This window comes from Schistocerca gregaria, chromosome 6, assembly GCF_023897955.1.
Source record: "Schistocerca gregaria isolate iqSchGreg1 chromosome 6, iqSchGreg1.2, whole genome shotgun sequence".
Taxonomy (NCBI): domain Eukaryota; kingdom Metazoa; phylum Arthropoda; class Insecta; order Orthoptera; family Acrididae; genus Schistocerca; species Schistocerca gregaria.
The window spans coordinates 133,600,068-133,613,527 of record NC_064925.1 but is presented as its reverse complement, the minus strand read 5'-3'; positions in this window follow the sequence as shown (position 1 = coordinate 133,613,527).

Genomic DNA, 13,460 nt, shown 5'->3' with positions numbered 1-13,460 from the left:
CCAAATGACTTTTCACAACACCACCTCGTGGGTGGGTCATCAAGAAAGGGTCAACATACAATACATATGGAATAGAGCTCACTTCCGCAGCTAGTATGAGACCATTCGTGCTGAAACATAGCCGCGAATCCAGCACACAACTCAATGGAGCATTGACAACAAGACCATTGTGGAACAACACGACTGTAAACATGTTTAATGAATAATTGAACTTTCACAATGTTTTACTAGCGTCAGAGACGCTTCACAGGTACCCAACTGCTATCCTAACTTCATGCAGAGATGTCTCCGCTTGGCTCTCCTGTAGAATTAGCTGATGGAGTAGCAGACATTGCTAAGGCAGTTACGATGCGAAGGCTATTCGGAGTTATCTGAGATGCAAAGTAATAGTAATATAATGAAAGTAACAGCGCTCCATGGCAGGAATTTATCATGTTTAGGACTGTATAGTAAAAGTGGATTCAGTCTGAATTTGATGAAAAAACTGTTCTCTTTAAACAGTCTTGCAAAGATAGTGGTTACTAATACTGAGTTAGAACGTCATGCTAAAAACATTATTTAAAGAGAGTAAAAAAATATAAGAGTCCGATTGTTAACCTACAGATGTAAACTGCACCTAGCCCAAATTGGTTATCTTACAAGAAAAAGGATAACGTTGTATATTACTTAGAAATCATTGGTAATTTACTGGCAGAAATATTAAAGTACTTCCACCGATACAATAAAGTATAGCTACAATACGTTTCTAGTCGCCTCAAAGTGAGAAGTGTGATCCCCTTGGTTTAATGTTTCTGAGAAATAGATAAATTAGCAATTCTTTCAGCACATACAGACATTATCACAATGGACGTTTTCTGGCATGGTCTAACGATTAGTCTGGTTCGTGAAAACTCCGAAAACTCGGTTATAACTGTAAATTTTATCCGCAATGAATGCAGTGGAACTCAGTGACTGTTCCTTTATAGGGTGTAGAATAACAGCCACAGTCATAACAGACAGTGAATTTATTTATTGTAATACCAGTTTCAGGCTTGTGCCCATTTGCAGGTGGTTTACATTCAATTACAAATTTCAGTGCTAAATTTTAGAGATATCTGATGAAACGAAAAACAAATAACGTGATCATGAGTAAAAGACCCGTCTGAAATTACTGGAGGATTCTAAACGACATGGGCTGTTAATGTTTATAGTTCCTACCCAGCTGGAGTATCCATATCGTTTCCACATTACGTTCATTACATTTCAAAAAATCACCAAATTTTACACATAAACTGTATACTAAACATTATCCTAAATCTTTACATGTTATGCATTTGACCTTAGATCTGACTGAAGAGATCGGATGTGATACACATACGGTAACATAGCAAATACTGCAGATTATGAATATGAAACTGTTACGTGACTATGGAAGTATATTGACGTCTATAATATATAGAATTGCTACTAGCAAATTGCATAACGTTGTAATCACTGTAATTTTTCTAGTTGCGGGGGACAATAAGTAACAGTATAGGTTTTTAAACAGTTTTAATTAACAATATGTGGAAATGACTTGTTTCCCAGGTCTATCTGTTCAATGAGAAAAAGGTGTGGTTAGTTGGAGATGTGAATGTAAATGCCAAGCTCTTCAAGAAGGTTAGTTTTCTTGGCTTTGCTGACAATGTATAGTATCTCCAGCCTTTCTCACACTTATAAGAAGAACTTATAAATGAAAAATAGTTGTGATCTTATAGAAGGTATCAAAGATATACCAATAACTGTAGGTGCCGAATTTAATTCAGTGCACACAGAAAACCTCCACATCAACATAACCTTTCCTGCCAAAATCCAGATAATTAGTAAGAATCTATTAAAACACAGAAATTTATCCAAGTCTAAGACATGTTAAATCACTGAAGAGCGAGAACTAATCCTGTCACGTAATTATTTCTCTTTAAACAACAAAATTTACAAGTAAAAAGATTGGAATGTGTGTTGATGATACCATTATTCCGTACAATGGTACAACAGAGGAGACTGAAAAATTCGCAGATATAGTCAGAAGGATACATAAAAACATTAACTTCACTGTTGAACCTCAAATAGATTAATAAATGAATTTTCGTGACCTTAAAATTTAATTTAAATATCAAACAAGACTTAAAAGTTTACCGAAAACTCAGCACCGTGACGTTGTCATAAACAACTTTTCCTGTCTCCCAACACAACACAGAATGGCATTCCTGTGATCTATGCTTAAATGTATACACAAAGTCCCGTACAATACCCTTGATGAACCAAAAGAAATTATAAAAATCCACTTGGCGCCTTCCTGCGACACAATCTCCACTCCTTCCAAATTAACAATGTACCGGTAAGTGTAGACCAGATGTGGCTTGAATTCAAATAAATATTATCGACAGCAGCTGAGAGATTTACATCAAATAAATGAAAAACCAACGGAGCCGATCCCCCTTGGTGCACAAAACGGATAAGAACACTGCTGCGGAAACAACGAAAAAAAGCATGCCAAATTTAAATCAACGCAAAATTTCCAGGATTCGCAGTCTTTTACAGAAGCCCTAAATTTAGCGCGGCCCTCAATGCGAGATGCTTATAGTAGTTTCCTCAACGAAACTTTGTCTCGAAATCTAGCAGAAAATCCAAAGAGATTCTGGTCGAATGTAAAGTACGCTAGCGCCAAAACACAATGTCTTCTCAGCGCGATAGCAGTGGAGATACTATCGATGGCAGAGCTGCAAAAGCAGAGTCACCAAAGAAAGCGAAGTAAATATTCCAGAATGCGAATCAATATCAGACGCCAACACTAGTAACATAGAACTAGGTATCCTCAGAGTAGTGAAAGAACTTAAATCACTTAATAAAAGCAAGTCTTCCAGTCCAGACTGTGTACCAATTACGTTCCTTTCCACGTATGTAAGTGCAAATGTTTTCCAGAGGACCCGCTGCAATAACTGTCTACGATTAAGATGCCAGATATGGTATCACTTGGACTACATTTATCAAATAAAAGAAATGTTCGTACCAAGGGTCGAACCCTCGTCCTCATGCACGCAACCCCAAAACTCTTTCCATTACACCAACTGTACAAAACAAGCATAATGTGAAGACAGAGCTAGTTACTGCAGATGTGGTTACAGTGATACCAGACTGCCACAGTTTAACGTCCTTTTTCTGCTGGATTTACTCGCCTGACGAAATTGTGTGACAGACATTTTTTTTATCGGTGGCATATGAGGAGTTGCGCTGTGCTTTAAATACCAATATCATTCTCTGTGATCTCTCATTCAGCATTGCAATGAGTGAAGAAAAAGATGATTATGACGACGATGATGATGATGATGAATTACTTACTGAATGTTACACGCTTCCAGTATCATAAGCATAAACCATTTGGCCAACCAGTGTCCGCTCGGGAATCCACTGTGAAACAAAATTAAAACTCCTTCCTATTTCGATCCAAGAGTCGTCTGTAGAGTGAAGGCAGACTTGAATACGAATCAGGCAGCAGGAAGCTGGTAACTCTAATAAAATTGGTCAGTTAATTTGTTTTCTTAAATTAATTATAGTTCTAATAGCCAAATTATTTATCATATGTACAATGAGAAAGTTGCAATGCTGATGAAAGGGTAAATATCTTTTAAGCCATCTGATGTAATCAGACTTCAGAGTCCTGAATGGGGAACCAGAAATGAACTAAAGGAATTAATTGCTGGTAACAGACGTTTCGGTTTCTGTATCCCACTAACTATAGTAATTGGGTTCGCTGTGGATTACAGGAGTATTATTTTAAACACTCGCCTTGAACATGTTCTGAATCGCTTCAGAGAAGGCACCCAATGTGTTAACTCACATAATACAAACATCAGGTCGAAAATTATGGTCATAAAATTTACTAGTAACAGACGTTTCGGTTTGCCACAAACACGAGTGTCCAAGGAAGAGAGAATATCATTACGTACATCTTCCGGAGCCTGACCCTGGGACTCTGTCACTTGAATTTAATGTAAAGTGTGGCATCAGAAGTTAGTACATGGACATGGAACGTTGAATTCGATAGATCGCTCCAAACACCTTGATATACTATTTTGGTTTTCGAACAGGAATTTGTTAGTGACTGCAGCTTCCGTTTATGCCCCACCTGGCACATTTGATTCTCAGGATTTACAGGCGCAAGGAGAATGGCGCAAAGACATATGGGCAGAAACGAATATACCGCTGGAACCAATAAACATACATAATCGGCCACAGATGGCCAAGGAAGTCAGAACTAAATTCACAAACTACTTTGCTTCAGCAGAAGGGAAAGTAGCCGGGCAATACAGACGCCTTTAAATTACAATTGATTTCTGGTGAGAGTGTAAACATAAATACATCTGCAATAAAAGAAATAAACATTATAAGTAGAATATTAATTTATTTCACTTACCATATTATCTTCGGTTTCTTTTCTTGTATAGGAACGGAACATAAATTTCATGGACTCAAAGAATTCCCATTTACTTTTATATAAGTCGTCTGAACTTTTCCACTTTTTCTTCTTTCGATTTACTTAGTTCTGACTATACTGCGTATGCAAATTGTGGATTTTTTCCGTATTTCTGCCTCTGTAGTGTCGAATTCTGACGCAATTATTTCCATTGCGTCTGTTTTTTTTTAACCGACTTGTGAAGTCCATGTGTTGTGTGTCCCACAACACGGTTAAACACTACACTCGCTGAATAATCCATTTTGTTTTTTCTCTCGCCCATACGAACTTCAAGACTGACACTTCGCACTGCATACACTCCTGCAAGTTCCGAAATAACTTCCCGCAACTGGAAAGCCCAGCAAGTAATTGCAGCAAGCTACGGAGAACCGTCTACACCAGTTTGCGGAAGCTAGTTCTCCAAATTGACGAAACTTACGGAAGTCAACTTGCTGCTTGTGTTTCCACATGCAAAGAACTTGCAGAAGTAGCTTCTTCAAGCGACTTGCTGAAATTTACTTTCTAGTGGACACGCGCCTTAACAAGCTGAAACATCGATGATCACAGTAGCTTCGCTTACACTCATAACATCGTATGTGAGTCGCGAGTGAGTTCGTGATTCTGGTTTTGTTTGTGCACATTGCAGGAGGCAAAGGTCTTACTCAAGGTACAGGAATTTTCTCGCTTGTTTAGAATTAATTTTTATTATCTGCTATCGTGAGATTGCGCATTTCTTTTTTTTGAGAACCATGTACGCTGTCCTCTGTGTTTGTCAAGGATTCAGCACCAAAGAAATTCACTTTGTTGTGGAAGAGCTTCCATGTTACATGTTGGATGGCGCATGAAGTAGTGCAGTTTCTTTGGCTGGCTTCGTTCTACAGTGGAGAACACCCCACGATCAGTTTGATACTACTTCAGGAAAGTGGTTAATGGAAAATAACCACCAACGAGGTGATGGATAAGGTGGGTTGCCACCGGAGACGTCGCAGAATGATATATGTGTAATTATTCCGTCTGAGATGCATGTCTTCCTTTAGGATTTGATGAGACTGAATGGATTTAAGACTTGTTGCCAGAAAATGACTTGTTAAATATTGAGACAAAGTGTGCCCCTCATTCCTGTATGTCGATCGAAAATATGTGTTGACAAGTATTAACTAGTTACTCCTGAATTAAATGCGAAGTTGTTAGAAGAGTGGTGGCGGGACGTCACGTGGAAGATTTCTGATTTGTCGCCAATGAGCACATTGGATGTTGTCGTTGATCAATAACAGAAATGTATTGTTTTTCCATGGCAACCAGCGGAATGGATCATGTTGTTGTACAATTAAGGAAATGTGACTTTTTTAATAGTAAATTTTTTCCCATCTCCCTCTTTAACATGCATATATTACTATTTTATTGTTGATGCATCGTTCTGATGAGATCTTGCTTTTTTGATGATTTCACTATAAACAGTATAAAAGCTAAAAGAAAGTTTTTCTGAGGAGAGTGGTTATTATGACAGGGACTGAAGACCTTATCAAGCCGATTTATTTCACCTAATCGAATTTCCAAGTACAATCAAGCTTATAAACATATTTAAATAGTAATTGATGTGACTCCATACATGCATTGGTTTACTATTCTAAAGACGAGAGTTGGTACTGAGATTGAACATGTCCTTCGAAAAATCTGCAGAAGAAATAACAGGATTCCAAATCATTTACAATTAGATTTAGATAAGAAACATTACAAAATTAATTAAGATTAGTGACTACTCATCAGTATCAATCTTCAAAGCTTCAGTTGTTTAACGAGACATTAGGACCCTCAAATGGAAGTTGTTTGAACGTTTCACTGCAAAAGATTCTTTCAAATGGAATGATGTGGTACAAGATCTAGCAAGTTGGTACAATTAACGGAACGTATAACAGTTGACATGAGGCTTCAGTGCAACGAAAAACCAGTCCAAAGTTTCAATTTCTACTTTTTTTTATTCAGTGGATGAGTTAGTTTCGGCCGAGACTCATTTTCAAATAATCCTAACATAGTCAAGAATGACAATCCCGAAGATGTGAAAACCATTTTTGTGCAGCACACGGCTCCATAAAGCCATGTAGCCATCTATACACATAGTCGAAAAATCATACAGAAAAAAGAAAGTAAGGCTTTCATGAAATAGCAGGATGTTGATAGAATATACCATTCTTCCATTACTGTGTAAAAGAGAGTATCATGGTTTTTAAATCTTCTTAAATACTATTTTTGACTATGTTACAATGACTTGAAACTGGGTCTCAGTCCGAAAGTAGACATCGAGTGAATAGAAAAAGTCAAATTTGTAACTTTCGACTTGTTTTTCGCTGTACTGATTAACAGAAATTCCTGATCGACAGCAATTCCAGCATGCTGAACTTCGTAATATGAGACCTATTGGTATAAAAGATAACAATCTTTTGTCCACTGTGTGTAATAAGATCAAGATTATTGATTCACGAAAATTTCATATCAAAGCAGGCGATTTTGTAATAATTAGGAAACACGAGACAATTCTGGGGAACGTCTGCTCCTTCAACTACCTGTCGAGACATTCAAAATTCAAGCAGTTCAGAAAACCAAATCAATGTCTTCTCCGCTGCAAGACTGAAGCAGGAGGTTTGTGCTGCACATAACTCCAAAAATCAGGTATGCATCCACATATATAGTTACACAACCGTACAGAAAAAAGGAAATGAAGCTTTCATGAAATGTCAGGGTTTTGATAAAACATAATATTCTTGAATTACTTTGTAAAAGAGAGAGTTTACGTTTGTCCTGGCTTCTGTCTCTGCAGGAGCAGAATCTGCGACAACACCATTAGTTGCTGAGAGAGAAATGTGTCGTATCATACGTTGCCCTGCACCTGAGCCAACTTGTTGGGCAGTAACCAAAATGTGTCACAGAAAATGTGTCTCTCCAATCTTCCAGCTGTACTTGGGTGCAGAATACGTTTCTCAGTTGCGTCTGTGTGTGTGTTGTGTGTATGTGTGTGTGGGGGGGGGGGGGGGGGGCGTGTCTGGGTGTGTGATTGTGCCGATTTTCGTAGTTCAGAGCCAAATATCTTTGAACATGACGAAAGTTTCCCAAACATCTTTTAACATGATCCCAATTTAAGTGAAGCCTAGGTAATGTTTTCGGAAATACTCCATCTCTTTGACTCTAGCACAATTTTTACCAATTTTCAATGAATGTTACATAATTTCAGAGCTACGTTCTAACCGACCATTTCATTTCAATATTTCAGTGAGATTGACAGCAGATGGGAATATTTGAGGGAACAAGAAGAGGGTGAAAAGCACAACTCAGCTGGCGCCAGCAACTTGAATTGTGGCCCAAGACCAAGGTAGATGTCTCACTAACATGTACTCTGACCCTTTCAGTTTCTCACATCAGACAAATATCGGTAGCGTTAAATGAAACAACAAGTTTACTGTTACCAGTCACCATTTTATTTATTTCCACGACGCGTTTCACAGGTTTAAACATCCATCATCGGGTGGATTTACATTAGTTAGTGTGGCATTTGCGTGTGTGTGTGTGTGTGTGTGTGTGTGTGTGTGTGTGTGTGTGTGTGTGTGTGTGTGTTGTGTTACGATGTTTGGGAGGAACTTGTGGCACTGTCTAGTGGAGAAACAAGAGACTATTTCAGAACATGGTTTTGGATTTCTTCTGAGAAAAATTAAACTGATATCTAATGGTAAACATAAAATAAGTAAAACAGAGTACCTCCAGTGGTCACAGGTTCCTTTCGCTGTCGTAACACATCACATCAATACTGTCACATTTGTAAACAAACATGGCGTCTGGAATCTGTTGGGTGCAAGGTTCGTATAGCAGAAGAGAAGACATAATCGCAAAGTACAAAGCATATACATCGTAACAACATCATTACAGAATAATACAAACACCTTAAATAATTATTCTGCAATAATGTTGTTACGATTTGTATTCTTTGTACTTTTCGATTATGTCTTCTCTTCTGCTATACGAACCTTGCACCGAACAGATTCCAGACCCCATATTTGTTTACGAATCTAACAGTATACATGTGATGTGTTACGACAGCGAAAGGAGCCTGTGATCACTGGAGGTACTCTACTTTACTTATTTTACGTTTACCATTAGATATCAGTTTAACTTTTTGTCAGAAGAAGTCCAAAACCATGTTCTGAAATAGTGTCTTGTTTCTGAAGTAGGCAGTGCAACAAGTTCCTCCAAAAACCGTAAAACAGCACACACACAAATGTCACACTAACTAATGTAAATCCACCCGATGATGGAGGTTCACACCTTTGAAACGCATCGTGGAAATAAATAGAACGGTGACGGGTAACAGTAAAATTATTATTTCATTTAATGTCGGTACAGTCACGCTAAAGCTTAACCCAACATGTTCTCATTTAAAATCGATAACGTTGTCTTGAAGAAACTGGCGAACTTCACCAACTAGAGTGTGACCGTTATTGGCGTTCCCTGCTGCTAGCCTCTGCCCATTGATGTTGTGGCTGGGGTCCGGTGGCTGCTTGCGTAGCTGACATCACTGCAGCATTAACTTGCCGCTGAAGGAGCTCTGTCAGCTTTGCTACGCTATTAACCACAGCAGTGTGTAGCGCAATTAAGCAGGACCATTGTTTGGAGCAGATGTTATGACACGGGTATTAGTTCCATTTTCCACGGTCGCTTCATTGGCGGTGCTCATGGAGGAATCTGCAGCTGAACGTTGATTCAGGTGTTCATCATCATATCAGCCCAAGTTTCGTTGAGACACAACACTAGACTACATCGGCGAGGTATCGAAAGTAAATTTCTGCCTTGTTTCGCGAGGCTACTATGAAGAAGTGGCAGCATCTTCAGGCGTGTCGGACGTAGTCTTTTACGTGTTTTTTTTTATTTTTTTCTCGTTTTACTACTGATTTCTTCTGTGACGTATTCAGGTACTGTTGTGAAAATTCTTATGCACAGTGTACACCAATGAAACAAATATAATATATATTTTCGTCAAAAATGATCCAACTAAATTTATAACATATATAACTGCCACAATAGTCTGTCTTAAAACAGCCATCAAAACGGACTGTGCTTTGACAGAATTAGAGTAGTGCACCTTTTGGTGATAACTTCACACTTAATAACTGACACGTTACAACTCTGAAAGGTAGCGGTACTATGTGATCGTCAAAGATATCAAGTTGAAACATATGCAAAGTACGAATACCTAAAAGGTTACAAATGTTCTTCCATCAAGTTAAAGATTACAAAACTGGAAATACAAAAATAACTTGGCGTCTTTTTACTGAAGAACAAAATCAATACACAACCTGTTACAATGTAGCATGTCGACTTTACTGTTACAAAAATTAAAAAGAAGGTATTTACCTGAACTAAACACTATAAAAGAAGTCAATTTAAAGGACTGTGATGGAGTAGAACATTAAAAACCTTCTTCTGTGTGAGAAATGCGGATGAAATTAATATGTGGATAGATCGACAAAGGCAGTAGAAGTACCGTGTATCCGCGAAGTGTCTCCGCAGCGGCGAACTACGCTTGTTTCGCTCGGCGTGATGTGCACACCTGGGAGCGCATTCATGTTGCTGTATAAGGTGGTGGTGGTTAGTGTTTAACGTCCCGTCGACAAAGAGGTCATTAGAGTGCAAGCTCGGGTTAAGGAGGGATTGGGAAGTGGCAGCAAAGGAACCATCCTGGCTTTTGCCTGAAACGGTTTAGGGAAATCACGGAAAACGTAAATCAGGATGGCCAGAGACGGGATTGAACCGTCGACCTCCCGAATGCGAGTCCAGTATGCTAACCACTGCGCCACCTCACTTGGTGCTGTATAAGGAAGGGGCTGGGATTCACTGCTTCAGGCTGCAGTTATGTTGGGAGATTGGATTCAACGTTATTACAGTTGAAACAATGAAATTAATTAATTATATTAATTACAATTTGTGGTGTGCGAACTGTAAGACCTTCAGTACACACACCATCAGCTTATTTGACTTGTCTCTCTAACGAAGTAGGCGAGTGTCAGCAATATGTCTCGTGGTCTTGTCTTGACCTGTTTAACTTCTGCCGTTTGGTCAGACGATAGAAATGCCACTTGTATGCTTAGAGTAGCAGATTGACAGTGACCAACTTTAAACAGAACTTGATTAATTTTCACACACATTTAGTAAAATAATAACAAGCATAAAAATTACTTAACTTGGTTCTGGATGCTATTTTCAATTCACAATCTGAAGTTCCTTTGGTATTGGTACATTAATCTTATTCTCACATATATCTCTGATACTTGACAAAAGCGTCTGTACATTTGTCTTCATGGCTATGTACAGGAATATGGTAATCCTATTAGGCGCAAACTGAAACTTGACTATAGACTGGTACAGACAAATGCAGAACTCGTACAGACTGGTGCAGACGGACTAATCGGAGGTCTGTACACTCGTTATAATACCTCGCGTGTTCATGTACCACTGTGCGAGTGTGATCCGCGAGGAGAAAAGGTTCTACGTTATCAGCAATCTCATTGGCTGCATTACATATTAATACGCGGATCGGCGGAAGCAGAATATGGTCCGCCTCTATGGCATCTCGTAGTGCGGAGACGGAAGAGCGCTGCCCCTGCGCTGTTGTGCTTAGTGGGGTACGCTCTAGTGGGGAAGTTGTGTACGAGCTGACTACGAGGAACTATGTACACAACACAATTAAATACACTGTACTCACCAGTACACAGTAGCTCCTGGAAATGATTTCCTCTTTCTTGGAGGTACAGCTAAACACATTTACATTTATTTGCGAACGGCTTTAACAATGATTTACATGAAATCGAATGCAGGTAATCAATTTTTGGTGTCTTAAGTTCAGGAGTGGAACTAAAATTCAAGGTGAACAGGCATCAATCATACAATTCGCTAATGGCATTGCAGTCCTGTGTGAAAGTGAAGAAGAAATATTATCTGCTAAATGAAATGAACAATCGAATGAGTATACAATATTGACAGGGAGTGAATCGAAGAAAGACAAAAGTAATGAGAAGTAGCAGAAATGAGGAGAACAGCGGCCGGCTGTTGTGTCTGAGCGGTTCTAGGCGCTTCCGTCTGGAACCACGTGACTGCTACAGTCGCAGGTTCGAATCCTGCCACGGGCATGGATGTGTGTGATGTCCTTAGGATAATTAGGTTCAAGTAGTTCTAAGTTCTAGGGGACTGATGACCTCAGATGTTAAGTCCCATTGTGCTCAGAGCCATTTGCACCATTTTATTTTCGGAGAACAGCGAGAAACATAATATTAGGAGTGATGGTCACGAAGTAGATGAAGTTAAGGAATTCTAACACCTAGGTAGGAAAATAACCAATGACGGGAGGAGAAAGGAGGATATCAAAGGCAGACGGTGACTGGCAGAAGAGAAGCCCAATGGTATCAAACATAAGCCTCCATTCGAGGAAGAAATTTCCAGGAATGTGCATTTGGAACACAGCGTTGTATCGTAGTGAAAAATTGGCTGTGGGAAATCCAGAACAGAAGAGAATCGAAGCATTTGAGATGTGGTGCTATAGACGAATGTTGAAAATTAGGTGCACTGATAAGGTGAGGAATGAGGAGGTTCTGCGCAGAATCGGAGAGGAAAAGAATATGTGGAAAACACTGTCAAGGAGAAGGGACAGTGTGATAGGACTCGGTTAAGAGATCAGGGAATGATTTCCTTGGTACTATAGGGGGTTAGATCAATAACTGTATAGGAAGAGAGAGCTTGGAATACATGAAGTAAATAATTGAGGACGTAGATTGCAAGTGCTACTCTGATATGAAGGGGTTGGCACAGGAGAGGTGTGAACCTCCATCATCGGGTGGATTTACATTAGTTAGTGTGACATTTGTGTGTGTGCTGTTTTACGGTTTTCGTGGGAGAGCGCATCAAACCAGTCAGAAGTCCGATTGCTCAAAAAACGTTCATCTGTTGTCTTTGGGTTGTTTTGATACACAAATGTGCTAGCCACACTAAAAAGCAAATAGACGGGCGGAGATGGTGAAAGGTGGCTACACTGAGTCACAGCGCCAGAGATTGGGCCAAAGATTATTATTCCGCCGCCTCCACTGGTCAGTAGTAGTTCAGAGGATGTCGAGGGCAGTTGTTGTTCCGGAGGGCACCCGTAGACTATGGGTAGCGTCTTTGATTCATAACCAAAAATGTCTTCCGTCAAGGTTCGATCCCCGCCACTGCCTAACTTTTGATACATAATCAGCATTGGCGGCCGAAGACTTCCGGCATAAGAAGTCAGCCTCATTCTGCCAACGGCCTTGTCAAAGACGGCGGAGGGTGAGAAATTGCCCCTAAAGGCGGAAGAATCAGCAATGATCAACGACATGAGGCTGCAGAAGGCAATGGAAACCATTGCATTAAAGCCACGTAACGTGTATCCACAGGACATGTGGCCTGTAGCTGAAGAAGTGTCATGATGATCTCTCCATTGGCAAAAGATTCCGGAATAGTCCCCCATTCGGATCTCCGGGAGGTGACAGCCAAGGGGGAGGTTACCATGAGAAAAAGATTGAATAATCAACGAAAGGATAACGTTCTACGAGTCGGGGCGTGGAATGTCAGAAGCTTGAACGTGGTAGGGAAACTAGAAAATCTGAAAACGGAAATGCAAAGGCTCAAGCTAAATATAGTCGGGGTCAGTGAAGTAAAGTGGAAGGAAGACAAGGATTTCTGGTCAGATGAGTATCAGGTAATATCAACAGCAGCAGAAAATGGTATAACAGGTGTAGGATTCGTTATGAATAGGAAGGTAGACCAGAGGGTGTGTTGCTGTGAACAGTTCAGTGACCGGGTTGTTCTAATCAGAATCAACAGCAGACCAACACCGACACGATAGTTCAGATATACATGCCGACGGCGCAAGCTGAAGATGAACAGATACAGAAAGTGTATGAGGATATTGAAAGGGTAATGCAGTATGTAAAGG